General features: G+C 42.2%; 48 non-coding genes across 48 annotated transcripts in view; all 48 read left to right on the forward strand.

The window, feature by feature from the left end:
* The window catches only part of LOC132139080 (5S ribosomal RNA), a 119-nt gene extending 116 nt beyond the window's left edge, over positions 1-3 (forward strand). The window contains exon 1 of the ribosomal RNA XR_009433314.1: positions 1-3. This exon is cut by the window's left edge and continues 116 nt beyond it. This is a non-coding gene — a ribosomal RNA (5S ribosomal RNA).
* Positions 4-87: 84 nt separating this feature from the next.
* Positions 88-206, forward strand: LOC132137938 (5S ribosomal RNA). The gene has a single exon (XR_009432255.1). It is a non-coding gene; the product is annotated as a 5S ribosomal RNA (ribosomal RNA).
* Positions 207-774: 568 nt separating this feature from the next.
* LOC132137956 (5S ribosomal RNA) lies at positions 775-893 on the forward strand. Its single transcript, XR_009432273.1, has one exon. It is a non-coding gene; the product is annotated as a 5S ribosomal RNA (ribosomal RNA).
* Positions 894-977: 84 nt separating this feature from the next.
* LOC132138092 (5S ribosomal RNA) lies at positions 978-1,096 on the forward strand. Its single transcript, XR_009432400.1, has one exon. It is a non-coding gene; the product is annotated as a 5S ribosomal RNA (ribosomal RNA).
* Positions 1,097-1,665: 569 nt separating this feature from the next.
* LOC132139081 (5S ribosomal RNA) lies at positions 1,666-1,784 on the forward strand. Its single transcript, XR_009433315.1, has one exon. It is a non-coding gene; the product is annotated as a 5S ribosomal RNA (ribosomal RNA).
* Positions 1,785-1,868: 84 nt separating this feature from the next.
* On the forward strand, positions 1,869-1,987 carry LOC132139082 (5S ribosomal RNA). Its single transcript, XR_009433316.1, has one exon. It is a non-coding gene; the product is annotated as a 5S ribosomal RNA (ribosomal RNA).
* An 84-nt stretch (positions 1,988-2,071) lies between these two features.
* On the forward strand, positions 2,072-2,190 carry LOC132138093 (5S ribosomal RNA). The gene has a single exon (XR_009432401.1). It is a non-coding gene; the product is annotated as a 5S ribosomal RNA (ribosomal RNA).
* A 560-nt stretch (positions 2,191-2,750) lies between these two features.
* LOC132139083 (5S ribosomal RNA) lies at positions 2,751-2,869 on the forward strand. Its single transcript, XR_009433317.1, has one exon. It is a non-coding gene; the product is annotated as a 5S ribosomal RNA (ribosomal RNA).
* Positions 2,870-2,953: 84 nt separating this feature from the next.
* On the forward strand, positions 2,954-3,072 carry LOC132137939 (5S ribosomal RNA). Its single transcript, XR_009432256.1, has one exon. It is a non-coding gene; the product is annotated as a 5S ribosomal RNA (ribosomal RNA).
* Positions 3,073-3,640: 568 nt separating this feature from the next.
* Positions 3,641-3,759, forward strand: LOC132139084 (5S ribosomal RNA). The gene has a single exon (XR_009433318.1). It is a non-coding gene; the product is annotated as a 5S ribosomal RNA (ribosomal RNA).
* An 84-nt stretch (positions 3,760-3,843) lies between these two features.
* Positions 3,844-3,962, forward strand: LOC132137940 (5S ribosomal RNA). Its single transcript, XR_009432257.1, has one exon. It is a non-coding gene; the product is annotated as a 5S ribosomal RNA (ribosomal RNA).
* A 567-nt stretch (positions 3,963-4,529) lies between these two features.
* On the forward strand, positions 4,530-4,648 carry LOC132137957 (5S ribosomal RNA). The gene has a single exon (XR_009432274.1). It is a non-coding gene; the product is annotated as a 5S ribosomal RNA (ribosomal RNA).
* Positions 4,649-4,732: 84 nt separating this feature from the next.
* On the forward strand, positions 4,733-4,851 carry LOC132138094 (5S ribosomal RNA). The gene has a single exon (XR_009432402.1). It is a non-coding gene; the product is annotated as a 5S ribosomal RNA (ribosomal RNA).
* A 571-nt stretch (positions 4,852-5,422) lies between these two features.
* LOC132139085 (5S ribosomal RNA) lies at positions 5,423-5,541 on the forward strand. The gene has a single exon (XR_009433319.1). It is a non-coding gene; the product is annotated as a 5S ribosomal RNA (ribosomal RNA).
* Positions 5,542-5,625: 84 nt separating this feature from the next.
* On the forward strand, positions 5,626-5,744 carry LOC132139086 (5S ribosomal RNA). The gene has a single exon (XR_009433320.1). It is a non-coding gene; the product is annotated as a 5S ribosomal RNA (ribosomal RNA).
* Positions 5,745-5,828: 84 nt separating this feature from the next.
* Positions 5,829-5,947, forward strand: LOC132138095 (5S ribosomal RNA). Its single transcript, XR_009432403.1, has one exon. It is a non-coding gene; the product is annotated as a 5S ribosomal RNA (ribosomal RNA).
* A 560-nt stretch (positions 5,948-6,507) lies between these two features.
* On the forward strand, positions 6,508-6,626 carry LOC132139087 (5S ribosomal RNA). The gene has a single exon (XR_009433321.1). It is a non-coding gene; the product is annotated as a 5S ribosomal RNA (ribosomal RNA).
* An 84-nt stretch (positions 6,627-6,710) lies between these two features.
* Positions 6,711-6,829, forward strand: LOC132137941 (5S ribosomal RNA). The gene has a single exon (XR_009432258.1). It is a non-coding gene; the product is annotated as a 5S ribosomal RNA (ribosomal RNA).
* Positions 6,830-7,397: 568 nt separating this feature from the next.
* On the forward strand, positions 7,398-7,516 carry LOC132139088 (5S ribosomal RNA). The gene has a single exon (XR_009433322.1). It is a non-coding gene; the product is annotated as a 5S ribosomal RNA (ribosomal RNA).
* Positions 7,517-7,600: 84 nt separating this feature from the next.
* On the forward strand, positions 7,601-7,719 carry LOC132137942 (5S ribosomal RNA). Its single transcript, XR_009432259.1, has one exon. It is a non-coding gene; the product is annotated as a 5S ribosomal RNA (ribosomal RNA).
* Positions 7,720-8,286: 567 nt separating this feature from the next.
* On the forward strand, positions 8,287-8,405 carry LOC132137958 (5S ribosomal RNA). The gene has a single exon (XR_009432275.1). It is a non-coding gene; the product is annotated as a 5S ribosomal RNA (ribosomal RNA).
* An 84-nt stretch (positions 8,406-8,489) lies between these two features.
* LOC132138096 (5S ribosomal RNA) lies at positions 8,490-8,608 on the forward strand. The gene has a single exon (XR_009432404.1). It is a non-coding gene; the product is annotated as a 5S ribosomal RNA (ribosomal RNA).
* A 571-nt stretch (positions 8,609-9,179) lies between these two features.
* On the forward strand, positions 9,180-9,298 carry LOC132139089 (5S ribosomal RNA). Its single transcript, XR_009433323.1, has one exon. It is a non-coding gene; the product is annotated as a 5S ribosomal RNA (ribosomal RNA).
* An 84-nt stretch (positions 9,299-9,382) lies between these two features.
* LOC132139092 (5S ribosomal RNA) lies at positions 9,383-9,501 on the forward strand. The gene has a single exon (XR_009433325.1). It is a non-coding gene; the product is annotated as a 5S ribosomal RNA (ribosomal RNA).
* An 84-nt stretch (positions 9,502-9,585) lies between these two features.
* Positions 9,586-9,704, forward strand: LOC132138097 (5S ribosomal RNA). Its single transcript, XR_009432405.1, has one exon. It is a non-coding gene; the product is annotated as a 5S ribosomal RNA (ribosomal RNA).
* Positions 9,705-10,264: 560 nt separating this feature from the next.
* Positions 10,265-10,383, forward strand: LOC132139093 (5S ribosomal RNA). Its single transcript, XR_009433326.1, has one exon. It is a non-coding gene; the product is annotated as a 5S ribosomal RNA (ribosomal RNA).
* Positions 10,384-10,467: 84 nt separating this feature from the next.
* LOC132137943 (5S ribosomal RNA) lies at positions 10,468-10,586 on the forward strand. Its single transcript, XR_009432260.1, has one exon. It is a non-coding gene; the product is annotated as a 5S ribosomal RNA (ribosomal RNA).
* Positions 10,587-11,154: 568 nt separating this feature from the next.
* On the forward strand, positions 11,155-11,273 carry LOC132139094 (5S ribosomal RNA). Its single transcript, XR_009433327.1, has one exon. It is a non-coding gene; the product is annotated as a 5S ribosomal RNA (ribosomal RNA).
* An 84-nt stretch (positions 11,274-11,357) lies between these two features.
* LOC132137945 (5S ribosomal RNA) lies at positions 11,358-11,476 on the forward strand. The gene has a single exon (XR_009432262.1). It is a non-coding gene; the product is annotated as a 5S ribosomal RNA (ribosomal RNA).
* Positions 11,477-12,043: 567 nt separating this feature from the next.
* Positions 12,044-12,162, forward strand: LOC132137960 (5S ribosomal RNA). Its single transcript, XR_009432276.1, has one exon. It is a non-coding gene; the product is annotated as a 5S ribosomal RNA (ribosomal RNA).
* An 84-nt stretch (positions 12,163-12,246) lies between these two features.
* Positions 12,247-12,365, forward strand: LOC132138098 (5S ribosomal RNA). Its single transcript, XR_009432406.1, has one exon. It is a non-coding gene; the product is annotated as a 5S ribosomal RNA (ribosomal RNA).
* Positions 12,366-12,935: 570 nt separating this feature from the next.
* LOC132139095 (5S ribosomal RNA) lies at positions 12,936-13,054 on the forward strand. Its single transcript, XR_009433328.1, has one exon. It is a non-coding gene; the product is annotated as a 5S ribosomal RNA (ribosomal RNA).
* Positions 13,055-13,138: 84 nt separating this feature from the next.
* On the forward strand, positions 13,139-13,257 carry LOC132139096 (5S ribosomal RNA). Its single transcript, XR_009433329.1, has one exon. It is a non-coding gene; the product is annotated as a 5S ribosomal RNA (ribosomal RNA).
* An 84-nt stretch (positions 13,258-13,341) lies between these two features.
* LOC132138100 (5S ribosomal RNA) lies at positions 13,342-13,460 on the forward strand. The gene has a single exon (XR_009432408.1). It is a non-coding gene; the product is annotated as a 5S ribosomal RNA (ribosomal RNA).
* A 560-nt stretch (positions 13,461-14,020) lies between these two features.
* LOC132139097 (5S ribosomal RNA) lies at positions 14,021-14,139 on the forward strand. The gene has a single exon (XR_009433330.1). It is a non-coding gene; the product is annotated as a 5S ribosomal RNA (ribosomal RNA).
* An 84-nt stretch (positions 14,140-14,223) lies between these two features.
* On the forward strand, positions 14,224-14,342 carry LOC132137946 (5S ribosomal RNA). The gene has a single exon (XR_009432263.1). It is a non-coding gene; the product is annotated as a 5S ribosomal RNA (ribosomal RNA).
* A 567-nt stretch (positions 14,343-14,909) lies between these two features.
* LOC132139098 (5S ribosomal RNA) lies at positions 14,910-15,028 on the forward strand. The gene has a single exon (XR_009433331.1). It is a non-coding gene; the product is annotated as a 5S ribosomal RNA (ribosomal RNA).
* An 84-nt stretch (positions 15,029-15,112) lies between these two features.
* On the forward strand, positions 15,113-15,231 carry LOC132138101 (5S ribosomal RNA). Its single transcript, XR_009432409.1, has one exon. It is a non-coding gene; the product is annotated as a 5S ribosomal RNA (ribosomal RNA).
* A 570-nt stretch (positions 15,232-15,801) lies between these two features.
* Positions 15,802-15,920, forward strand: LOC132137947 (5S ribosomal RNA). Its single transcript, XR_009432264.1, has one exon. It is a non-coding gene; the product is annotated as a 5S ribosomal RNA (ribosomal RNA).
* A 567-nt stretch (positions 15,921-16,487) lies between these two features.
* LOC132137961 (5S ribosomal RNA) lies at positions 16,488-16,606 on the forward strand. The gene has a single exon (XR_009432277.1). It is a non-coding gene; the product is annotated as a 5S ribosomal RNA (ribosomal RNA).
* Positions 16,607-16,690: 84 nt separating this feature from the next.
* LOC132138102 (5S ribosomal RNA) lies at positions 16,691-16,809 on the forward strand. Its single transcript, XR_009432410.1, has one exon. It is a non-coding gene; the product is annotated as a 5S ribosomal RNA (ribosomal RNA).
* Positions 16,810-17,379: 570 nt separating this feature from the next.
* On the forward strand, positions 17,380-17,498 carry LOC132139099 (5S ribosomal RNA). Its single transcript, XR_009433332.1, has one exon. It is a non-coding gene; the product is annotated as a 5S ribosomal RNA (ribosomal RNA).
* Positions 17,499-17,582: 84 nt separating this feature from the next.
* On the forward strand, positions 17,583-17,701 carry LOC132139100 (5S ribosomal RNA). Its single transcript, XR_009433333.1, has one exon. It is a non-coding gene; the product is annotated as a 5S ribosomal RNA (ribosomal RNA).
* An 84-nt stretch (positions 17,702-17,785) lies between these two features.
* LOC132138103 (5S ribosomal RNA) lies at positions 17,786-17,904 on the forward strand. The gene has a single exon (XR_009432411.1). It is a non-coding gene; the product is annotated as a 5S ribosomal RNA (ribosomal RNA).
* A 560-nt stretch (positions 17,905-18,464) lies between these two features.
* On the forward strand, positions 18,465-18,583 carry LOC132139101 (5S ribosomal RNA). Its single transcript, XR_009433334.1, has one exon. It is a non-coding gene; the product is annotated as a 5S ribosomal RNA (ribosomal RNA).
* Positions 18,584-18,667: 84 nt separating this feature from the next.
* LOC132137948 (5S ribosomal RNA) lies at positions 18,668-18,786 on the forward strand. Its single transcript, XR_009432265.1, has one exon. It is a non-coding gene; the product is annotated as a 5S ribosomal RNA (ribosomal RNA).
* Positions 18,787-19,353: 567 nt separating this feature from the next.
* LOC132139103 (5S ribosomal RNA) lies at positions 19,354-19,472 on the forward strand. Its single transcript, XR_009433336.1, has one exon. It is a non-coding gene; the product is annotated as a 5S ribosomal RNA (ribosomal RNA).
* Positions 19,473-19,556: 84 nt separating this feature from the next.
* LOC132138104 (5S ribosomal RNA) lies at positions 19,557-19,675 on the forward strand. Its single transcript, XR_009432412.1, has one exon. It is a non-coding gene; the product is annotated as a 5S ribosomal RNA (ribosomal RNA).
* Positions 19,676-20,000: the final 325 nt, after the last annotated feature.

The raw sequence follows: 20,000 nt of genomic DNA on the forward strand, positions 1-20,000 counted from the left end.
GCTTTTGGGTTTTATTCCGAACTTATATAATGAACTGGAGATTACAGTGGCTGATCTTTAATTAGCCCTCTCTTTGCAGCAGCTTTCGCTTACGGCCATACCAACCTGGCTATGCCCGATCTCGTCTGCTCTCGGAAGCTAAGCAGGTTTGGGCCTGGTTAGTACTTGGATGGGAGACCGCCTGGGAATACCAGGTGCTGTAAGCTTTTTGGAAAATTTTCATTAGTTATGTAATAATCTTGAAAAAAAAAAAAGAGTCAATGCCAGATCTCTGAATCTTAGAATGTTTGGTTCTGGTTATTACTTGGATGGGAGAATGCCTGAGAATAATACCAGGTGCTGTAAGCTTTTGGGTTTTCTTCCCTACTTATATATTGAACTGGAGATTAGAGTGGCTGATCTTTAAATAGCCCTCTCTCTTCAGCAGCCTTCGCTTACGGCCATACCTGGCTATGCCTGTTTAGTACTTGGATGGGAAACCGCCTGGGAATACCAGGTGCTGAAAGCTTTTTGGAAATTTTTCAAATTTTTTTACTTTTTGGAATTTTTTCACTAATTATATAATAATCGTGCAAAAAAAAAAAAAAAAAAAAAAAAAAGAGTCAATGCCCGATGTCTGAATCTTAGCATGTTTGGTTCTGGTTACTACTTGGATGGGAGAAAGCCTGGGATTGCCAGGTGCTGTAAGCTTTAGGGTTTTCGTCCCTATTTATATAATGTACTGGAGATTACAGTGGCTGATCTTTAATTAGCCCTCTCTTTGCAGCAGCTTTCGCTTACGGCCATACCAACCTGGCTATGCCCGATCTCGTCTGATCTCGGAAGCTAAGCAGGTTTGGGCCTGGTTAGTACATGGATGGGAGACCGCCTGGGAATACCAGGTGCTGTAAGCTTTTGGGTTTTATTCCGAACTTATATAATGAACTGGAGATTAGAGTGTCTGATCTTTAAATAGCCCTCTCTTTGCAGCAGCTTTCGCTTACGGCCATACCAACCTGGCTATGCCTGATCTCGTCTGATCTCGGAAGCTAAGCAGGTTTGGGCTTGGTTAGTACTTGGATGGGAGACCGCCTGGGAATACCAGGTGCTGTAAGCTTTTTGGAAAATTTTCATTAGTTATGTAATAATCTTGAAAAAAAAAAAAAAGAGTCAATGCCAGATCTCTGAATCTTAGAATGTTTGGTTCTGGTTATTACTTGGATGGGAGACTGCCTGAGAATAATACCAGGTGCTGTAAGCTTTTGGGTTTTCTTCCCTACTTATATATTGAACTGGAGATTAGAGTGGCTGATCTTTAAATAGCCCTCTCTCTTCAGCAGCCTTTGCTTACGGCCATACCTGGCTATGCCTGTTTAGTACTTGGATGGGAAACCGCCTGGGAATACCAGGTGCTGAAAGCTTTTTGGAAATTTTTCAATTTTTTTTACTTTTTGGAATTTTTTCACTAATTATATAATAATCGTGCAAAAAAAAAAAAAAAAAAAAAAAAAGGGTCAATGCCCGATGTCTGAATCTTAGCATGTTTGGTTCTGGTTACTACTTGGATGGGAGACTGCCTGGGATTGCCAGGTGCTGTAAGCTTTAGGGTTTTCGTCCCTATTTATATAATGTACTGGAGATTACAGTGGCTGATCTTTAATTAGCCCTCTCTTTGCAGCAGCTTTCGCTTACGGCCATACCAACCTGGCTATGCCCGATCTCGTCTGATCTCGGAAGCTAAGCAGGTTTGGGCCTGGTTAGTACTTGGATGGGAGACCGCCTGGGAATACCAGGTGCTGTAAGCTTTTGGGTTTTATTCCGAACTTATATAATGAACTGGAGATTACAGTGGCTGATCTTTAATTAGCCCTCTCTTTGCAGCAGCTTTCGCTTACGGCCATACCAACCTGGCTATGCCCGATCTCGTCTGATCTCGGAAGCTAAGCAGGTTTGGGCCTGGTTAGTACTTGGATGGGAGACCGCCTGGGAATACCAGGTGCTGTAAGCTTTTGTGTTTTATTCCGAACTTATATAATGAACTGGAGATTAGAGTGTCTGATCTTTAAATAGCCCTCTCTTTGCAGCAGGTTTCGCTTACGGCCATACCAACCTGGCTATGCCTGATCTCGTCTGATCTCGGAAGCTAAGCAGGTTTGGGCTTGGTTAGTACTTGGATGGGAGACCGCCTGGGAATACCAGGTGCTGTAAGCTTTTTGGAAAATTTTCATTAGTTATGTAATAATCTTGAAAAAAAAAAAAAAAGAGTCAATGCCAGATCTCTGAATCTTAGAATGTTTGGTTCTGGTTATTACTTGGATGGGAGACTGCCTGAGAATAATACCAGGTGCTGTAAGCTTTTGGGTTTTCTTCCCTACTTATATATTGAACTGGAGATTAGAGTGGCTGATCTTTAAATAGCCCTCTCTCTGCAGCAGCCTTCGCTTACGGCCATACCTGGCTATGCCTGTTTAGTACTTGGATTGGAAACCGCCTGGGAATACCAGGTGCTGAAAGCTTTTTGGAAATTTTTCAAATTTTTTTACTTTTTGGAATTTTTTCACTAATTATATAATAATCGTGCAAAAAAAAAAAAAAAGAGTCAATGCCCGATGTCTGAATCTTAGCATGTTTGGTTCTGGTTACTACTTGGATGGGAGACTGCCTGGGATTGCCAGGTGCTGTAAGCTTTAGGGTTTTCGTCCCTATTTATATAATGTACTGGAGATTACAGTGGCTGATCTTTAATTAGCCCTCTCTTTGCAGCAGCTTTCGCTTACGGCCATACCAACCTGGCTATGCCCGATCTCGTCTGATCTCGGAAGCTAAGCAGGTTTGGGCCTGGTTAGTACTTGGATGGGAGACCGCCTGGGAATACCAGGTGCTGTAAGCTTTTGGGTTTTATTCCGAACTTATATAATGAACTGGAGATTACAGTGGCTGATCTTTAATTAGCCCTCTCTTTGCAGCAGCTTTCGCTTACGGCCATACCAACCTGGCTATGCCCGATCTCGTCTGCTCTCGGAAGCTAAGCAGGTTTGGGCCTGGTTAGTACTTGGATGGGAGACCGCCTGGGAATACCAGGTGCTGTAAGCTTTTTGGAAAATTTTCATTAGTTATGTAATAATCTTGAAAAAAAAAAAAGAGTCAATGCCAGATCTCTGAATCTTAGAATGTTTGGTTCTGGTTATTACTTGGATGGGAGAATGCCTGAGAATAATACCAGGTGCTGTAAGCTTTTGGGTTTTCTTCCCTACTTATATATTGAACTGGAGATTAGAGTGGCTGATCTTTAAATAGCCCTCTCTCTTCAGCAGCCTTCGCTTACGGCCATACCTGGCTATGCCTGTTTAGTACTTGGATGGGAAACCGCCTGGGAATACCAGGTGCTGAAAGCTTTTTGGAAATTTTTCAAATTTTTTTACTTTTTGGAATTTTTTCACTAATTATATAATAATCGTGCAAAAAAAAAAAAAAAAAAAAAAAAAAGAGTCAATGCCCGATGTCTGAATCTTAGCATGTTTGGTTCTGGTTACTACTTGGATGGGAGAAAGCCTGGGATTGCCAGGTGCTGTAAGCTTTAGGGTTTTCGTCCCTATTTATATAATGTACTGGAGATTACAGTGGCTGATCTTTAATTAGCCCTCTCTTTGCAGCAGCTTTCGCTTACGGCCATACCAACCTGGCTATGCCCGATCTCGTCTGATCTCGGAAGCTAAGCAGGTTTGGGCCTGGTTAGTACTTGGATGGGAGACCGCCTGGGAATACCAGGTGCTGTAAGCTTTTGGGTTTTATTCCGAACTTATATAATGAACTGGAGATTACAGTGGCTGATCTTTAATTAGCCCTCTCTTTGCAGCAGCTTTCGCTTACGGCCATACCAACCTGGCTATGCCCGATCTCGTCTGCTCTCGGAAGCTAAGCAGGTTTGGGCCTGGTTAGTACTTGGATGGGAGACCGCCTGGGAATACCAGGTGCTGTAAGCTTTTTGGAAAATTTTCATTAGTTATGTAATAATCTTGAAAAAAAAAAAAGAGTCAATGCCAGATCTCTGAATCTTAGAATGTTTGGTTCTGGTTATTACTTGGATGGGAGACTGCCTGAGAATAATACCAGGTGCTGTAAGCTTTTGGGTTTTCTTCCCTACTTATATATTGAACTGGAGATTAGAGTGGCTGATCTTTAAATAGCCCTCTCTCTTCAGCAGCCTTCGCTTACGGCCATACCTGGCTATGCCTGTTTAGTACTTGGATGGGAAACCGCCTGGGAATACCAGGTGCTGAAAGCTTTTTGGAAATTTTTCAAATTTTTTTACTTTTTGGAATTTTTTCACTAATTATATAATAATCGTGCAAAAAAAAAAAAAAAAAAAAAAAAAGAGTCAATGCCCGATGTCTGAATCTTAGCATGTTTGGTTCTGGTTACTACTTGGATGGGAGAAAGCCTGGGATTGCCAGGTGCTGTAAGCTTTAGGGTTTTCGTCCCTATTTATATAATGTACTGGAGATTACAGTGGCTGATCTTTAATTAGCCCTCTCTTTGCAGCAGCTTTCGCTTACGGCCATACCAACCTGGCTATGCCCGATCTCGTCTGATCTCGGAAGCTAAGCAGGTTTGGGCCTGGTTAGTACATGGATGGGAGACCGCCTGGGAATACCAGGTGCTGTAAGCTTTTGGGTTTTATTCCGAACTTATATAATGAACTGGAGATTAGAGTGTCTGATCTTTAAATAGCCCTCTCTTTGCAGCAGGTTTCGCTTACGGCCATACCAACCTGGCTATGCCTGATCTCGTCTGATCTCGGAAGCTAAGCAGGTTTGGGCTTGGTTAGTACTTGGATGGGAGACCGCCTGGGAATACCAGGTGCTGTAAGCTTTTTGGAAAATTTTCATTAGTTATGTAATAATCTTGAAAAAAAAAAAAAAAGAGTCAATGCCAGATCTCTGAATCTTAGAATGTTTGGTTCTGGTTATTACTTGGATGGGAGACTGCCTGAGAATAATACCAGGTGCTGTAAGCTTTTGGGTTTTCTTCCCTACTTATATATTGAACTGGAGATTAGAGTGGCTGATCTTTAAATAGCCCTCTCTCTTCAGCAGCCTTTGCTTACGGCCATACCTGGCTATGCCTGTTTAGTACTTGGATGGGAAACCGCCTGGGAATACCAGGTGCTGAAAGCTTTTTGGAAATTTTTCAAATTTTTTTACTTTTTGGAATTTTTTCACTAATTATATAATAATCGTGCAAAAAAAAAAAAAAAAAAAAAAAAAAGGGTCAATGCCCGATGTCTGAATCTTAGCATGTTTGGTTCTGGTTACTACTTGGATGGGAGACTGCCTGGGATTGCCAGGTGCTGTAAGCTTTAGGGTTTTCGTCCCTATTTATATAATGTACTGGAGATTACAGTGGCTGATCTTTAATTAGCCCTCTCTTTGCAGCAGCTTTCGCTTACGGCCATACCAACCTGGCTATGCCCGATCTCGTCTGATCTCGGAAGCTAAGCAGGTTTGGGCCTGGTTAGTACTTGGATGGGAGACCGCCTGGGAATACCAGGTGCTGTAAGCTTTTGGGTTTTATTCCGAACTTATATAATGAACTGGAGATTACAGTGGCTGATCTTTAATTAGCCCTCTCTTTGCAGCAGCTTTCGCTTACGGCCATACCAACCTGGCTATGCCCGATCTCGTCTGATCTCGGAAGCTAAGCAGGTTTGGGCCTGGTTAGTACTTGGATGGGAGACCGCCTGGGAATACCAGGTGCTGTAAGCTTTTGTGTTTTATTCCGAACTTATATAATGAACTGGAGATTAGAGTGTCTGATCTTTAAATAGCCCTCTCTTTGCAGCAGGTTTCGCTTACGGCCATACCAACCTGGCTATGCCTGATCTCGTCTGATCTCGGAAGCTAAGCAGGTTTGGGCTTGGTTAGTACTTGGATGGGAGACCGCCTGGGAATACCAGGTGCTGTAAGCTTTTTGGAAAATTTTCATTAGTTATGTAATAATCTTGAAAAAAAAAAAAAAAGAGTCAATGCCAGATCTCTGAATCTTAGAATGTTTGGTTCTGGTTATTACTTGGATGGGAGACTGCCTGAGAATAATACCAGGTGCTGTAAGCTTTTGGGTTTTCTTCCCTACTTATATATTGAACTGGAGATTAGAGTGGCTGATCTTTAAATAGCCCTCTCTCTGCAGCAGCCTTCGCTTACGGCCATACCTGGCTATGCCTGTTTAGTACTTGGATTGGAAACCGCCTGGGAATACCAGGTGCTGAAAGCTTTTTGGAAATTTTTCAAATTTTTTTACTTTTTGGAATTTTTTCACTAATTATATAATAATCGTGCAAAAAAAAAAAAAAAGAGTCAATGCCCGATGTCTGAATCTTAGCATGTTTGGTTCTGGTTACTACTTGGATGGGAGACTGCCTGGGATTGCCAGGTGCTGTAAGCTTTAGGGTTTTCGTCCCTATTTATATAATGTACTGGAGATTACAGTGGCTGATCTTTAATTAGCCCTCTCTTTGCAGCAGCTTTCGCTTACGGCCATACCAACCTGGCTATGCCCGATCTCGTCTGATCTCGGAAGCTAAGCAGGTTTGGGCCTGGTTAGTACTTGGATGGGAGACCGCCTGGGAATACCAGGTGCTGTAAGCTTTTGGGTTTTATTCCGAACTTATATAATGAACTGGAGATTACAGTGGCTGATCTTTAATTAGCCCTCTCTTTGCAGCAGCTTTCGCTTACGGCCATACCAACCTGGCTATGCCCGATCTCGTCTGCTCTCGGAAGCTAAGCAGGTTTGGGCCTGGTTAGTACTTGGATGGGAGACCGCCTGGGAATACCAGGTGCTGTAAGCTTTTTGGAAAATTTTCATTAGTTATGTAATAATCTTGAAAAAAAAAAAAGAGTCAATGCCAGATCTCTGAATCTTAGAATGTTTGGTTCTGGTTATTACTTGGATGGGAGAATGCCTGAGAATAATACCAGGTGCTGTAAGCTTTTGGGTTTTCTTCCCTACTTATATATTGAACTGGAGATTAGAGTGGCTGATCTTTAAATAGCCCTCTCTCTTCAGCAGCCTTCGCTTACGGCCATACCTGGCTATGCCTGTTTAGTACTTGGATGGGAAACCGCCTGGGAATACCAGGTGCTGAAAGCTTTTTGGAAATTTTTCAAATTTTTTTACTTTTTGGAATTTTTTCACTAATTATATAATAATCGTGCAAAAAAACAAAAAAAAAAAAAAAAAAGAGTCAATGCCCGATGTCTGAATCTTAGCATGTTTGGTTCTGGTTACTACTTGGATGGGAGAAAGCCTGGGATTGCCAGGTGCTGTAAGCTTTAGGGTTTTCGTCCCTATTTATATAATGTACTGGAGATTACAGTGGCTGATCTTTAATTAGCCCTCTCTTTGCAGCAGCTTTCGCTTACGGCCATACCAACCTGGCTATGCCCGATCTCGTCTGATCTCGGAAGCTAAGCAGGTTTGGGCCTGGTTAGTACTTGGATGGGAGACCGCCTGGGAATACCAGGTGCTGTAAGCTTTTGGGTTTTATTCCGAACTTATATAATGAACTGGAGATTACAGTGGCTGATCTTTAATTAGCCCTCTCTTTGCAGCAGCTTTCGCTTACGGCCATACCAACCTGGCTATGCCCGATCTCGTCTGCTCTCGGAAGCTAAGCAGGTTTGGGCCTGGTTAGTACTTGGATGGGAGACCGCCTGGGAATACCAGGTGCTGTAAGCTTTTTGGAAAATTTTCATTAGTTATGTAATAATCTTGAAAAAAAAAAAAGAGTCAATGCCAGATCTCTGAATCTTAGAATGTTTGGTTCTGGTTATTACTTGGATGGGAGACTGCCTGAGAATAATACCAGGTGCTGTAAGCTTTTGGGTTTTCTTCCCTACTTATATATTGAACTGGAGATTAGAGTGGCTGATCTTTAAATAGCCCTCTCTCTTCAGCAGCCTTCGCTTACGGCCATACCTGGCTATGCCTGTTTAGTACTTGGATGGGAAACCGCCTGGGAATACCAGGTGCTGAAAGCTTTTTGGAAATTTTTCAAATTTTTTTACTTTTTGGAATTTTTTCACTAATTATATAATAATCGTGCAAAAAAAAAAAAAAAAAAAAAAAAAGAGTCAATGCCCGATGTCTGAATCTTAGCATGTTTGGTTCTGGTTACTACTTGGATGGGAGAAAGCCTGGGATTGCCAGGTGCTGTAAGCTTTAGGGTTTTCGTCCCTATTTATATAATGTACTGGAGATTACAGTGGCTGATCTTTAATTAGCCCTCTCTTTGCAGCAGCTTTCGCTTACGGCCATACCAACCTGGCTATGCCCGATCTCGTCTGATCTCGGAAGCTAAGCAGGTTTGGGCCTGGTTAGTACATGGATGGGAGACCGCCTGGGAATACCAGGTGCTGTAAGCTTTTGGGTTTTATTCCGAACTTATATAATGAACTGGAGATTAGAGTGTCTGATCTTTAAATAGCCCTCTCTTTGCAGCAGGTTTCGCTTACGGCCATACCAACCTGGCTATGCCTGATCTCGTCTGATCTCGGAAGCTAAGCAGGTTTGGGCTTGGTTAGTACTTGGATGGGAGACCGCCTGGGAATACCAGGTGCTGTAAGCTTTTTGGAAAATTTTCATTAGTTATGTAATAATCTTGAAAAAAAAAAAAAAAGAGTCAATGCCAGATCTCTGAATCTTAGAATGTTTGGTTCTGGTTATTACTTGGATGGGAGACTGCCTGAGAATAATACCAGGTGCTGTAAGCTTTTGGGTTTTCTTCCCTACTTATATATTGAACTGGAGATTAGAGTGGCTGATCTTTAAATAGCCCTCTCTCTTCAGCAGCCTTTGCTTACGGCCATACCTGGCTATGCCTGTTTAGTACTTGGATGGGAAACCGCCTGGGAATACCAGGTGCTGAAAGCTTTTTGGAAATTTTTCAAATTTTTTTACTTTTTGGAATTTTTTCACTAATTATATAATAATCGTGCAAAAAAAAAAAAAAAAAAAAAAAAAAGGGTCAATGCCCGATGTCTGAATCTTAGCATGTTTGGTTCTGGTTACTACTTGGATGGGAGACTGCCTGGGATTGCCAGGTGCTGTAAGCTTTAGGGTTTTCGTCCCTATTTATATAATGTACTGGAGATTACAGTGGCTGATCTTTAATTAGCCCTCTCTTTGCAGCAGCTTTCGCTTACGGCCATACCAACCTGGCTATGCCCGATCTCGTCTGATCTCGGAAGCTAAGCAGGTTTGGGCCTGGTTAGTACTTGGATGGGAGACCGCCTGGGAATACCAGGTGCTGTAAGCTTTTGGGTTTTATTCCGAACTTATATAATGAACTGGAGATTACAGTGGCTGATCTTTAATTAGCCCTCTCTTTGCAGCAGCTTTCGCTTACGGCCATACCAACCTGGCTATGCCCGATCTCGTCTGATCTCGGAAGCTAAGCAGGTTTGGGCCTGGTTAGTACTTGGATGGGAGACCGCCTGGGAATACCAGGTGCTGTAAGCTTTTGTGTTTTATTCCGAACTTATATAATGAACTGGAGATTAGAGTGTCTGATCTTTAAATAGCCCTCTCTTTGCAGCAGGTTTCGCTTACGGCCATACCAACCTGGCTATGCCTGATCTCGTCTGATCTCGGAAGCTAAGCAGGTTTGGGCTTGGTTAGTACTTGGATGGGAGACCGCCTGGGAATACCAGGTGCTGTAAGCTTTTTGGAAAATTTTCATTAGTTATGTAATAATCTTGAAAAAAAAAAAAAAAGAGTCAATGCCAGATCTCTGAATCTTAGAATGTTTGGTTCTGGTTATTACTTGGATGGGAGACTGCCTGAGAATAATACCAGGTGCTGTAAGCTTTTGGGTTTTCTTCCCTACTTATATATTGAACTGGAGATTAGAGTGGCTGATCTTTAAATAGCCCTCTCTCTGCAGCAGCCTTCGCTTACGGCCATACCTGGCTATGCCTGTTTAGTACTTGGATTGGAAACCGCCTGGGAATACCAGGTGCTGAAAGCTTTTTGGAAATTTTTCAAATTTTTTTACTTTTTGGAATTTTTTCACTAATTATATAATAATCGTGCAAAAAAAAAAAAAAAGAGTCAATGCCCGATGTCTGAATCTTAGCATGTTTGGTTCTGGTTACTACTTGGATGGGAGACTGCCTGGGATTGCCAGGTGCTGTAAGCTTTAGGGTTTTCGTCCCTATTTATATAATGTACTGGAGATTACAGTGGCTGATCTTTAATTAGCCCTCTCTTTGCAGCAGCTTTCGCTTACGGCCATACCAACCTGGCTATGCCCGATCTCGTCTGATCTCGGAAGCTAAGCAGGTTTGGGCCTGGTTAGTACTTGGATGGGAGACCGCCTGGGAATACCAGGTGCTGTAAGCTTTTGGGTTTTATTCCGAACTTATATAATGAACTGGAGATTACAGTGGCTGATCTTTAATTAGCCCTCTCTTTGCAGCAGCTTTCGCTTACGGCCATACCAACCTGGCTATGCCCGATCTCGTCTGCTCTCGGAAGCTAAGCAGGTTTGGGCCTGGTTAGTACTTGGATGGGAGACCGCCTGGGAATACCAGGTGCTGTAAGCTTTTTGGAAAATTTTCATTAGTTATGTAATAATCTTGAAAAAAAAAAAAGAGTCAATGCCAGATCTCTGAATCTTAGAATGTTTGGTTCTGGTTATTACTTGGATGGGAGAATGCCTGAGAATAATACCAGGTGCTGTAAGCTTTTGGGTTTTCTTCCCTACTTATATATTGAACTGGAGATTAGAGTGGCTGATCTTTAAATAGCCCTCTCTCTTCAGCAGCCTTCGCTTACGGCCATACCTGGCTATGCCTGTTTAGTACTTGGATGGGAAACCGCCTGGGAATACCAGGTGCTGAAAGCTTTTTGGAAATTTTTCAAATTTTTTTACTTTTTGGAATTTTTTCACTAATTATATAATAATCGTGCAAAAAAACAAAAAAAAAAAAAAAAAAGAGTCAATGCCCGATGTCTGAATCTTAGCATGTTTGGTTCTGGTTACTACTTGGATGGGAGAAAGCCTGGGATTGCCAGGTGCTGTAAGCTTTAGGGTTTTCGTCCCTATTTATATAATGTACTGGAGATTACAGTGGCTGATCTTTAATTAGCCCTCTCTTTGCAGCAGCTTTCGCTTACGGCCATACCAACCTGGCTATGCCCGATCTCGTCTGATCTCGGAAGCTAAGCAGGTTTGGGCCTGGTTAGTACTTGGATGGGAGACCGCCTGGGAATACCAGGTGCTGTAAGCTTTTGGGTTTTATTCCGAACTTATATAATGAACTGGAGATTACAGTGGCTGATCTTTAATTAGCCCTCTCTTTGCAGCAGCTTTCGCTTACGGCCATACCAACCTGGCTATGCCCGATCTCGTCTGCTCTCGGAAGCTAAGCAGGTTTGGGCCTGGTTAGTACTTGGATGGGAGACCGCCTGGGAATACCAGGTGCTGTAAGCTTTTTGGAAAATTTTCATTAGTTATGTAATAATCTTGAAAAAAAAAAAAGAGTCAATGCCAGATCTCTGAATCTTAGAATGTTTGGTTCTGGTTATTACTTGGATGGGAGACTGCCTGAGAATAATACCAGGTGCTGTAAGCTTTTGGGTTTTCTTCCCTACTTATATATTGAACTGGAGATTAGAGTGGCTGATCTTTAAATAGCCCTCTCTCTTCAGCAGCCTTCGCTTACGGCCATACCTGGCTATGCCTGTTTAGTACTTGGATGGGAAACCGCCTGGGAATACCAGGTGCTGAAAGCTTTTTGGAAATTTTTCAAATTTTTTTACTTTTTGGAATTTTTTCACTAATTATATAATAATCGTGCAAAAAAAAAAAAAAAAAAAAAAAAAGAGTCAATGCCCGATGTCTGAATCTTAGCATGTTTGGTTCTGGTTACTACTTGGATGGGAGAAAGCCTGGGATTGCCAGGTGCTGTAAGCTTTAGGGTTTTCGTCCCTATTTATATAATGTACTGGAGATTACAGTGGCTGATCTTTAATTAGCCCTCTCTTTGCAGCAGCTTTCGCTTACGGCCATACCAACCTGGCTATGCCCGATCTCGTCTGATCTCGGAAGCTAAGCAGGTTTGGGCCTGGTTAGTACATGGATGGGAGACCGCCTGGGAATACCAGGTGCTGTAAGCTTTTGGGTTTTATTCCGAACTTATATAATGAACTGGAGATTAGAGTGTCTGATCTTTAAATAGCCCTCTCTTTGCAGCAGGTTTCGCTTACGGCCATACCAACCTGGCTATGCCTGATCTCGTCTGATCTCGGAAGCTAAGCAGGTTTGGGCTTGGTTAGTACTTGGATGGGAGACCGCCTGGGAATACCAGGTGCTGTAAGCTTTTTGGAAAATTTTCATTAGTTATGTAATAATCTTGAAAAAAAAAAAAAAAGAGTCAATGCCAGATCTCTGAATCTTAGAATGTTTGGTTCTGGTTATTACTTGGATGGGAGACTGCCTGAGAATAATACCAGGTGCTGTAAGCTTTTGGGTTTTCTTCCCTACTTATATATTGAACTGGAGATTAGAGTGGCTGATCTTTAAATAGCCCTCTCTCTTCAGCAGCCTTTGCTTACGGCCATACCTGGCTATGCCTGTTTAGTACTTGGATGGGAAACCGCCTGGGAATACCAGGTGCTGAAAGCTTTTTGGAAATTTTTCAAATTTTTTTACTTTTTGGAATTTTTTCACTAATTATATAATAATCGTGCAAAAAAAAAAAAAAAAAAAAAAAAAGGGTCAATGCCCGATGTCTGAATCTTAGCATGTTTGGTTCTGGTTACTACTTGGATGGGAGACTGCCTGGGATTGCCAGGTGCTGTAAGCTTTAGGGTTTTCGTCCCTATTTATATAATGTACTGGAGATTACAGTGGCTGATCTTTAATTAGCCCTCTCTTTGCAGCAGCTTTCGCTTACGGCCATACCAACCTGGCTATGCCCGATCTCGTCTGATCTCGGAAGCTAAGCAGGTTTGGGCCTGGTTAGTACTTGGATGGGAGACCGCCTGGGAATACCAGGTGCTGTAAGCTTTTGGGTTTTATTCCGAACTTATATAATGAACTGGAGATTACAGTGGCTGATCTTTAATTAGCCCTCTCTTTGCAGCAGCTTTCGCTTACGGCCATACCAACCTGGCTATGCCCGATCTCGTCTGATCTCGGAAGCTAAGCAGGTTTGGGCCTGGTTAGTACTTGGATGGGAGACCGCCTGGGAATACCAGGTGCTGTAAGCTTTTGTGTTTTATTCCGAACTTATATAATGAACTGGAGATTAGAGTGTCTGATCTTTAAATAGCCCTCTCTTTGCAGCAGGTTTCGCTTACGGCCATACCAACCTGGCTATGCCTGATCTCGTCTGATCTCGGAAGCTAAGCAGGTTTGGGCTTGGTTAGTACTTGGATGGGAGACCGCCTGGGAATACCAGGTGCTGTAAGCTTTTTGGAAAATTTTCATTAGTTATGTAATAATCTTGAAAAAAAAAAAAAAAGAGTCAATGCCAGATCTCTGAATCTTAGAATGTTTGGTTCTGGTTATTACTTGGATGGGAGACTGCCTGAGAATAATACCAGGTGCTGTAAGCTTTTGGGTTTTCTTCCCTACTTATATATTGAACTGGAGATTAGAGTGGCTGATCTTTAAATAGCCCTCTCTCTGCAGCAGCCTTCGCTTACGGCCATACCTGGCTATGCCTGTTTAGTACTTGGATTGGAAACCGCCTGGGAATACCAGGTGCTGAAAGCTTTTTGGAAATTTTTCAAATTTTTTTACTTTTTGGAATTTTTTCACTAATTATATAATAATCGTGCAAAAAAAAAAAAAAAGAGTCAATGCCCGATGTCTGAATCTTAGCATGTTTGGTTCTGGTTACTACTTGGATGGGAGACTGCCTGGGATTGCCAGGTGCTGTAAGCTTTAGGGTTTTCGTCCCTATTTATATAATGTACTGGAGATTACAGTGGCTGATCTTTAATTAGCCCTCTCTTTGCAGCAGCTTTCGCTTACGGCCATACCAACCTGGCTATGCCCGATCTCGTCTGATCTCGGAAGCTAAGCAGGTTTGGGCCTGGTTAGTACTTGGATGGGAGACCGCCTGGGAATACCAGGTGCTGTAAGCTTTTGGGTTTTATTCCGAACTTATATAATGAACTGGAGATTACAGTGGCTGATCTTTAATTAGCCCTCTCTTTGCAGCAGCTTTCGCTTACGGCCATACCAACCTGGCTATGCCCGATCTCGTCTGCTCTCGGAAGCTAAGCAGGTTTGGGCCTGGTTAGTACTTGGATGGGAGACCGCCTGGGAATACCAGGTGCTGTAAGCTTTTTGGAAAATTTTCATTAGTTATGTAATAATCTTGAAAAAAAAAAAAGAGTCAATGCCAGATCTCTGAATCTTAGAATGTTTGGTTCTGGTTATTACTTGGATGGGAGACTGCCTGAGAATAATACCAGGTGCTGTAAGCTTTTGGGTTTTCTTCCCTACTTATATATTGAACTGGAGATTAGAGTGGCTGATCTTTAAATAGCCCTCTCTCTTCAGCAGCCTTCGCTTACGGCCATACCTGGCTATGCCTGTTTAGTACTTGGATGGGAAACCGCCTGGGAATACCAGGTGCTGAAAGCTTTTTGGAAATTTTTCAAATTTTTTTACTTTTTGGAATTTTTTCACTAATTATATAATAATCGTGCAAAAAAAAAAAAAAAAAAAAAAAAAGAGTCAATGCCCGATGTCTGAATCTTAGCATGTTTGGTTCTGGTTACTACTTGGATGGGAGAAAGCCTGGGATTGCCAGGTGCTGTAAGCTTTAGGGTTTTCGTCCCTATTTATATAATGTACTGGAGATTACAGTGGCTGATCTTTAATTAGCCCTCTCTTTGCAGCAGCTTTCGCTTACGGCCATACCAACCTGGCTATGCCCGATCTCGTCTGATCTCGGAAGCTAAGCAGGTTTGGGCCTGGTTAGTACTTGGATGGGAGACCGCCTGGGAATACCAGGTGCTGTAAGCTTTTGGGTTTTATTCCGAACTTATATAATGAACTGGAGATTAGAGTGTCTGATCTTTAAATAGCCCTCTCTTTGCAGCAGGTTTCGCTTACGGCCATACCAACCTGGCTATGCCTGATCTCGTCTGATCTCGGAAGCTAAGCAGGTTTGGGCTTGGTTAGTACTTGGATGGGAGACCGCCTGGGAATACCAGGTGCTGTAAGCTTTTTGGAAAATTTTCATTAGTTATGTAATAATCTTGAAAAAAAAAAAAAAGAGTCAATGCCAGATCTCTGAATCTTAGAATGTTTGGTTCTGGTTATTACTTGGATGGGAGACTGCCTGAGAATAATACCAGGTGCTGTAAGCTTTTGGGTTTTCTTCCCTACTTATATATTGAACTGGAGATTAGAGTGGCTGATCTTTAAATAGCCCTCTCTCTTCAGCAGCCTTCGCTTACGGCCATACCTGGCTATGCCTGTTTAGTACTTGGATGGGAAACCGCCTGGGAATACCAGGTGCTGAAAGCTTTTTGGAAATTTTTCAAATTTTTTTACTTTTTGGAATTTTTTCACTAATTATATAATAATCGTGCAAAAAAAAAAAAAAAAAAAAAAAAAAGAGTCAATGCCCGATGTCTGAATCTTAGCATGTTTGGTTCTGGTTACTACTTGTATGGGAGAAAGCCTGGGATTGCCAGGTGCTGTAAGCTTTAGGGTTTTCGTCCCTATTTATATAATGTACTGGAGATTACAGTGGCTGATCTTTAATTAGCCCTCTCTTTGCAGCAACTTTCGCTTACGGCCATACCAACCTGGCTATGCCCGATCTCGTCTGCTCTCGGAAGCTAAGCAGGTTTGGGCCTGGTTAGTACTTGGATGGGAGACCGCCTGGGAATACCAGGTGCTGTAAGCTTTTTGGAAAATTTTCATTAGTTATGTAATAATCTTGAAAAAAAAAAAAGAGTCAATGCCAGATCTCTGAATCTTAGAATGTTTGGTTCTGGTTATTACTTGGATGGGAGACTGCCTGAGAATAATACCAGGTGCTGTAAGCTTTTGGGTTTTCTTCCCTACTTATATATTGAACTGGAGATTAGAGTGGCTGATCTTTAAATAGCCCTCTCTCTTCAGCAGCCTTCGCTTACGGCCATACCTGGCTATGCCTGTTTAGTACTTGGATGGGAAACCGCCTGGGAATACCAGGTGCTGAAAGCTTTTTGGAAATTTTTCAAATTTTTTTACTTTTTGGAATTTTTTCACTAATTATATAATAATCGTGCAAAAAAAAAAAAAAAAAAAAAAAAAGAGTCAATGCCCGATGTCTGAATCTTAGCATGTTTGGTTCTGGTTACTACTTGGATGGGAGAAAGCCTGGGATTGCCAGGTGCTGTAAGCTTTAGGGTTTTCGTCCCTATTTATATAATGTACTGGAGATTACAGTGGCTGATCTTTAATTAGCCCTCTCTTTGCAGCAGCTTTCGCTTACGGCCATACCAACCTGGCTATGCCCGATCTCGTCTGATCTCGGAAGCTAAGCAGGTTTGGGCCTGGTTAGTACATGGATGGGAGACCGCCTGGGAATACCAGGTGCTGTAAGCTTTTGGGTTTTATTCCGAACTTATATAATGAACTGGAGATTAGAGTGTCTGATCTTTAAATAGCCCTCTCTTTGCAGCAGGTTTCGCTTACGGCCATACCAACCTGGCTATGCCTGATCTCGTCTGATCTCGGAAGCTAAGCAGGTTTGGGCTTGGTTAGTACTTGGATGGGAGACCGCCTGGGAATACCAGGTGCTGTAAGCTTTTTGGAAAATTTTCATTAGTTATGTAATAATCTTGAAAAAAAAAAAAAAAGAGTCAATGCCAGATCTCTGAATCTTAGAATGTTTGGTTCTGGTTATTACTTGGATGGGAGACTGCCTGAGAATAATACCAGGTGCTGTAAGCTTTTGGGTTTTCTTCCCTACTTATATATTGAACTGGAGATTAGAGTGGCTGATCTTTAAATAGCCCTCTCTCTTCAGCAGCCTTTGCTTACGGCCATACCTGGCTATGCCTGTTTAGTACTTGGATGGGAAACCGCCTGGGAATACCAGGTGCTGAAAGCTTTTTGGAAATTTTTCAAATTTTTTTACTTTTTGGAATTTTTTCACTAATTATATAATAATCGTGCAAAAAAAAAAAAAAAAAAAAAAAAAGGGTCAATGCCCGATGTCTGAATCTTAGCATGTTTGGTTCTGGTTACTACTTGGATGGGAGACTGCCTGGGATTGCCAGGTGCTGTAAGCTTTAGGGTTTTCGTCCCTATTTATATAATGTACTGGAGATTACAGTGGCTGATCTTTAATTAGCCCTCTCTTTGCAGCAGCTTTCGCTTACGGCCATACCAACCTGGCTATGCCCGATCTCGTCTGATCTCGGAAGCTAAGCAGGTTTGGGCCTGGTTAGTACTTGGATGGGAGACCGCCTGGGAATACCAGGTGCTGTAAGCTTTTGGGTTTTATTCCGAACTTATATAATGAACTGGAGATTACAGTGGCTGATCTTTAATTAGCCCTCTCTTTGCAGCAGCTTTCGCTTACGGCCATACCAACCTGGCTATGCCCGATCTCGTCTGATCTCGGAAGCTAAGCAGGTTTGGGCCTGGTTAGTACTTGGATGGGAGACCGCCTGGGAATACCAGGTGCTGTAAGCTTTTGTGTTTTATTCCGAACTTATATAATGAACTGGAGATTAGAGTGTCTGATCTTTAAATAGCCCTCTCTTTGCAGCAGGTTTCGCTTACGGCCATACCAACCTGGCTATGCCTGATCTCGTCTGATCTCGGAAGCTAAGCAGGTTTGGGCTTGGTTAGTACTTGGATGGGAGACCGCCTGGGAATACCAGGTGCTGTAAGCTTTTTGGAAAATTTTCATTAGTTATGTAATAATCTTGAAAAAAAAAAAAAAAGAGTCAATGCCAGATCTCTGAATCTTAGAATGTTTGGTTCTGGTTATTACTTGGATGGGAGACTGCCTGAGAATAATACCAGGTGCTGTAAGCTTTTGGGTTTTCTTCCCTACTTATATATTGAACTGGAGATTAGAGTGGCTGATCTTTAAATAGCCCTCTCTCTGCAGCAGCCTTCGCTTACGGCCATACCTGGCTATGCCTGTTTAGTACTTGGATTGGAAACCGCCTGGGAATACCAGGTGCTGAAAGCTTTTTGGAAATTTTTCAAATTTTTTTACTTTTTGGAATTTTTTCACTAATTATATAATAATCGTGCAAAAAAAAAAAAAAAGAGTCAATGCCCGATGTCTGAATCTTAGCATGTTTGGTTCTGGTTACTACTTGGATGGGAGACTGCCTGGGATTGCCAGGTGCTGTAAGCTTTAGGGTTTTCGTCCCTATTTATATAATGTACTGGAGATTACAGTGGCTGATCTTTAATTAGCCCTCTCTTTGCAGCAGCTTTCGCTTACGGCCATACCAACCTGGCTATGCCCGATCTCGTCTGATCTCGGAAGCTAAGCAGGTTTGGGCCTGGTTAGTACTTGGATGGGAGACCGCCTGGGAATACCAGGTGCTGTAAGCTTTTGGGTTTTATTCCGAACTTATATAATGAACTGGAGATTACAGTGGCTGATCTTTAATTAGCCCTCTCTTTGCAGCAGCTTTCGCTTACGGCCATACCAACCTGGCTATGCCCGATCTCGTCTGCTCTCGGAAGCTAAGCAGGTTTGGGCCTGGTTAGTACTTGGATGGGAGACCGCCTGGGAATACCAGGTGCTGTAAGCTTTTTGGAAAATTTTCATTAGTTATGTAATAATCTTGAAAAAAAAAAAAGAGTCAATGCCAGATCTCTGAATCTTAGAATGTTTGGTTCTGGTTATTACTTGGATGGGAGACTGCCTGAGAATAATACCAGGTGCTGTAAGCTTTTGGGTTTTCTTCCCTACTTATATATTGAACTGGAGATTAGAGTGGCTGATCTTTAAATAGCCCTCTCTCTTCAGCAGCCTTCGCTTACGGCCATACCTGGCTATGCCTGTTTAGTACTTGGATGGGAAACCGCCTGGGAATACCAGGTGCTGAAAGCTTTTTGGAAATTTTTCAAATTTTTTTACTTTTTGGAATTTTTTCACTAATTATATAATAATCGTGCAAAAAAAAAAAAAAAAAAAAAAAAAGAGTCAATGCCCGATGTCTGAATCTTAGCATGTTTGGTTCTGGTTACTACTTGGATGGGAGAAAGCCTGGGATTGCCAGGTGCTGTAAGCTTTAGGGTTTTCGTCCCTATTTATATAATGTACTGGAGATTACAGTGGCTGATCTTTAATTAGCCCTCTCTTTGCAGCAGCTTTCGCTTACGGCCATACCAACCTGGCTATGCCCGATCTCGTCTGATCTCGGAAGCTAAGCAGGTTTGGGCCTGGTTAGTACTTGGATGGGAGACCGCCTGGGAATACCAGGTGCTGTAAGCTTTTGGGTTTTATTCCGAACTTATATAATGAACTGGAGATTAGAGTGTCTGATCTTTAAATAGCCCTCTCTTTGCAGCAGGTTTCGCTTACGGCCATACCAACCTGGCTATGCCTGATCTCGTCTGATCTCGGAAGCTAAGCAGGTTTGGGCTTGGTTAGTACTTGGATGGGAGACCGCCTGGGAATACCAGGTGCTGTAAGCTTTTTGGAAAATTTTCATTAGTTATGTAATAATCTTGAAAAAAAAAAAAAAGAGTCAATGCCAGATCTCTGAATCTTAGAATGTTTGGTTCTGGTTATTACTTGGATGGGAGACTGCCTGAGAATAATACCAGGTGCTGTAAGCTTTTGGGTTTTCTTCCCTACTTATATATTGAACTGGAGATTAGAGTGGCTGATCTTTAAATAGCCCTCTCTCTTCAGCAGCCTTCGCTTACGGCCATACCTGGCTATGCCTGTTTAGTACTTGGATGGGAAACCGCCTGGGAATACCAGGTGCTGAAAGCTTTTTGGAAATTTTTCAAATTT

The sequence above is a fragment of the Carassius carassius genome, unplaced genomic scaffold, assembly GCF_963082965.1.
Source record: "Carassius carassius unplaced genomic scaffold, fCarCar2.1 SCAFFOLD_57, whole genome shotgun sequence".
Taxonomy (NCBI): Eukaryota; Metazoa; Chordata; class Actinopteri; order Cypriniformes; family Cyprinidae; genus Carassius; species Carassius carassius.